Genomic DNA, 4580 nt, shown 5'->3' with positions numbered 1-4580 from the left:
GTCGGGGACGGAGAAGGGCGGGCGCGGGGTCAGTCGGGCAGGCCGCTCGGGGCCCAGAGCGGGCGGGCGCGCCTGCCGTCGCCGAGCCGGCCGCGACACAAACGAGCCGGCGACGCCGGAGAGAGAAGCGGCGCCACCCCGCCGCCGGCGCCTCAGCCGCGCGCCCTCCGAGCCGGACCAGCGCACCCCGCGCCGGACCGACGCCGACGCGACGCTGAAGCCGAGCGGGCCCGCCTCTCGCGATACTTAGGGCGGGGCGAGAACGAGGGCGGGGCGGTGACGTAAGCGGGGCGGAGCGGGGCGAGAACAGAAGCGGGGCGGGGCGAAACGTAAGCGGGCCGGGCAGACCGCCCGGGCCGCCTCAGGCTCACGGTCTGGCCCCGCCCACGCCCCGCCCTTTCCGGCCCTCTCGCTGGGCCCGCCCCCACCCCGCTCGAGCTTCCGGCTCAGAGAGCTAGATAAGGGCATTTTTCGATACAATGATCCTGATGGGGCCGGAGAGATACCATGGAGGTAAGGCGTTCGCCTTTCTTGCAGAAAGTCGATGGTTCGAATCCCGCCATCCCATATGGTCCCCCGAGCCTGCCAGGAGCGATTTCTGAGCCTAGAACCAGGAGTAAAACTCCTAAACACTGCCGCGTGTGACCCCAAAAAACAAACAAAATGATCCTGACTTGCCGATGTGCACATAGGTCTCATCACCTTTTAGGTCCGTCTTGTTCTGGCTCTAGTTCAGAGATGAATCCGAAAACAGACTCAAAGGGGACTTAAAGGTGGTAACTGACTTGCAGAGAAATGAAAAAAAAAAATGAAGTTTCTCTTTCATTCCATTTAAATCACAAAAGTATGAGTTTTCTTGAACTAGCACCAGACAATCCACGAAATCCTCACATGATAACTTTGATGATGCACATTTTGAGGAATAATGATGATCACAAGTTGATGTTTATTTTTTACTTGTTTATTTTTTGGTTTTTTTTGCCACACCCAGTGACGCTCAGGGGTTATACGCCTGACTATGCGCTCAGAAATTGCTCCTAGCTTGGGGGACCATATGGGGCACCGGGGACCGAACCACGGTCTGTCCTAGGTTAGCATGTGCAAGACAAATGCCCTACTGCTTGTGCTCTGGCTCCTATTGATCTCTTTTTTAATAATTCCAGTTGCCTTTGTGCTGTGACAAACAATATGATATAAAGTTGTGTTTGCTAAAGAGGTAGGTAGGTAGGTAGGTAGTAGGTAGGTATGTAGGTAGGTAGGTAGGTTGGTTGGTTGTTTTGGGGGTGGGTGGAGACAATAGCTGAGGAAAGGTCACTCTGGACTGGTTTTGGAACATTGAATGTTTGAACAACTTGGTACATTATAGTGTTATAGAGTTATTATATTTTCACTAAAAAGTCAGATGATTTTAACATTGGACCGACCCTGAGAGACTCCATTATGAAATCATAAAGGGTTCACTTATCAGAGAACATAATGAACATAAAAATAGACTGTTTTCCATTGTTAAAGAAAAAAGCAGTGACTAGACACAACCTACACATAGCGTGTGCACTTAGGACTGGAAATTTCTGACTTTTAGACTGGCCCTTTTTCATTTTACCATATTCTTCTAAGATCTTGGTAAATCCCATGGAAGGTATTGTGCAGAGGTTCCTAGATTCATGGTCTCCTCCAAAGTTTTCTAGGAAGTTTACTGAAGGTACACAACTATACAACAGTGGGTAGAGTAGGCCAGAAATCCAAAGGGCCATAAGGGTGGTGAGAAGAAACCAAAGGATAAAACCAAAAATTAAAACACAAGAACTTGAAGATCTAAGAGGTCCCTCTTCAAACTGCTGTGTTCCTGTAGGCAAACAAGGGCCAGCAGAGGGAATGGTGTCCACCCAGGGCCACCCAGCCTTCTCTGTATAGTGCCAGCACTCAGACTAGTACAAATGGGAAGTGGAGGGTCAGGGTGGGAAAGAGGGACCTCAGGGATTCAGCAAACTGCTGCCTAATGCAGACTGAATTGTGTTCCTCTAAAAATAGGTACTGTTAAAATCCTCACGTAGAAGCCAGAGAGATAGTACACCAAGTAGGGCACTTAGAAACCTGGGTTTAATCCCTGGCACCATATACGGTCCCTTAAGCACTGCCAGGAGTGATCTTTGAGCACAGAGCCAGGAATAAATCCTGAGCACTGAGGGGTATAACCCCCAAACCAAATCCTTACCTAGAACTGTAGAATGTATGTAACCTTATTTGGAGCTAAAGCCATTGTAGATATAATTAATAAGATGAGTGGGGGACTAACTTTATAGGACTAGCAGCCCTACGAGAAGCACAGCATGGGGAAACAAGATTTTAATGATGCCTCTAGAAGCCAAAGAATTCCTAAGGATACTGATATCTGGAAGAGGTCTGGAATAGACTCTCCTCAGAACACTCAGAAGGAGCCACTTCGTTAACACTTTGTTAACTTTGGGTTTCTAGCTTTCAGATCTGTTATTGAAAGCTAACCAGTCTGTGAGATTTGGCTAAGGCAGTCACATATGCTTCCTCCTCTCCCACTTCTTTCCCAGTGCCCGAATAACTCCTCTGCACCAGCTCTCTTTCTCTTCACCCTTTCCCAACTGGGTCACCTGGTCACCTTTTTCATGACAAGCAGAGCAAAGCTATCCACCCCTGCTGCCACCTTCAGCAGAATCACAGTCTCGCCATGTGATATTCCACCTATTTCCTAATGATTTCAAATCGCTGGAAGCGTGCCTCCACTCCACCCTTCACAACTGTGTTCATTTCATATTTGGATCATTCTAATTCATAAAGCACTTCCTTAGATTGTGCTGACACCTGGTTCCCAGCAACATCTGTGCCCTGGTGCAGCGGGTGGGCTGAGTGGTGGGAAGAGTGGGATTGTTTATTCTTCCCCAGACCCAGCCTTCTCATCCTGAATCTCCCCTTTTTGGGCCCCAGATCTCATCTGTCTCTCTCCATAGGTTCTGTGTCCTAAGGGACAATTCTCAGTTTAGGTCTTTTGAATTCTGCTCCTTAAGTATCACTTAAGAATTGAGTTTATGGTCTGCTCCCCAGGAGCTGAGTTCCTGGCCAGAACAAAACCAAATCTCCACAGGCAGGCACATCTGTGAAGGGGAGATATTAGAGGAGACATGAACAGGAAGGGCAGAAGGGTAATGACAATGTTGACAGAGTGCCAAGTGCCCCAGGACCTCTCTAGTCTGAAGCCTCCCCTGCTATGGCTATGTTAGCCATACCTTAAACTCTAGATCCATCGTTCCCTGTGTTTTCCCTGCTCCAGGGCCAGGAGCTGCCCTTTGGGTTTGCCACACCCCAGTAGTCCGACCTAGCTCCTGCTGAAGTGACAGTTCCCATGAAAGGGGAAGCCAGGGCCGGAGAGGTGGGGCAGGGCCGGAGAGGTGGCGCTAGAGGTAAGGTGTCTGCCTTACAAGCACTAGCCAAGGAAGGACCGAGAACGGTTCGATCCCCCGGCTTCCCATATGGTCCCCCCAAGCCAGGGGCAATTTCTGAGTGCTTAGCCAGGAGTAACCCCTGAGTGTCAAACGGGTGTGGCCCCCCCCCACAAAAAAAGAGAGATAGCACAGCGGTGCTTGCCTTGCAAGCAGCCGACCCAAGACCTAAGGTGGTTGGTTCGAATCCTGGCATCCCATACTGTCCCCCTTGCCTGCCAGGAGCTATTTCTGAGCAGATAGCCAGGAGTAACTCCTGAGCACCGCTGGGTGTGGTCCAAAAACCAAAAATAAAAAAAAAGAAAGGGGAAGCCAATGGTCACCTCCCTTCCTGAGTTCTTTCACCACAGGTTCCAACACCTGTGCTGCCTCTCTCGCTCAGGGCAGCCAGGGTAATCCTGTTCTCAGGGAAAATCCACAGAACTTCCCTTCATGTTCTAAATTATTGGGCAAATTTGCTTTGTTCGCTTGGGCCTGGCAGTCACCACTCTAGATTTAATTGTGACTGGGCCCTTAATAAAGCACTGCCTTGCTTCAAGACTCTTTAATGAAAAGGTTGACTACAGTCTAACATAAAGTTTTTACTACTGTCAATGAAATAGAAAAACATTAAAACAGGAAGTGATTAAGAGTTCTCTTAAGGAAATTGGAAAATATCTCACAAAAGGTCAAACTCTGGTCTTTTTCCCTCCCTAATAACTCTACTAAAATTTTTTTAACTCTACTAAAATTTAATGCAAAGAGAACTTTCTTTTTTTTTTTTTTGGTTTTTGGGCTACACCCAGTAACGCTCAGGGGTTACTCCTGGCTATGTGCTCAGAAGTTGCTCCTGGCTTGGGGGACCATATGGGACACCAGGGAATCGAACCTCGGTCCGTCCAAGGCTAGCGCAGGCAAGGCAGGCACCTTACCTTTCGCGCCACTGCCCGGCCCCGAACTTTCTTAATATTTGTAAAAATCATAAAATATTTTTTCAATACAATGAGTACTAGTGAAGCATTTCTTGTTTTAGCAAAATTGAGCCACTTTGTTCCTCAGGATGGTCCATAGAGTTCCAAAGCTCTCTAAGCAGAGGTGTCCAATGTCTCTGCTGTGATCTGCTCTTACAGG

At 48.7% G+C, this 4580-nt stretch overlaps 1 protein-coding gene across 1 annotated transcript in view; it reads left to right on the top strand.

The window, feature by feature from the left end:
- Nucleotides 1-4580, top strand: part of DLG1 (discs large MAGUK scaffold protein 1) — a 653463-nt gene that overhangs the window by 58939 nt on the left and 589944 nt on the right. The window lies entirely within an intron of this gene.

This window comes from Suncus etruscus, chromosome 6 (assembly GCF_024139225.1).
Source record: "Suncus etruscus isolate mSunEtr1 chromosome 6, mSunEtr1.pri.cur, whole genome shotgun sequence".
Lineage (NCBI taxonomy): Eukaryota > Metazoa > Chordata > Mammalia > Eulipotyphla > Soricidae > Suncus > Suncus etruscus.
The sequence above is the reverse complement of the archived record's forward strand: the minus strand, read 5'-3'. Positions and strand labels throughout refer to the sequence as shown.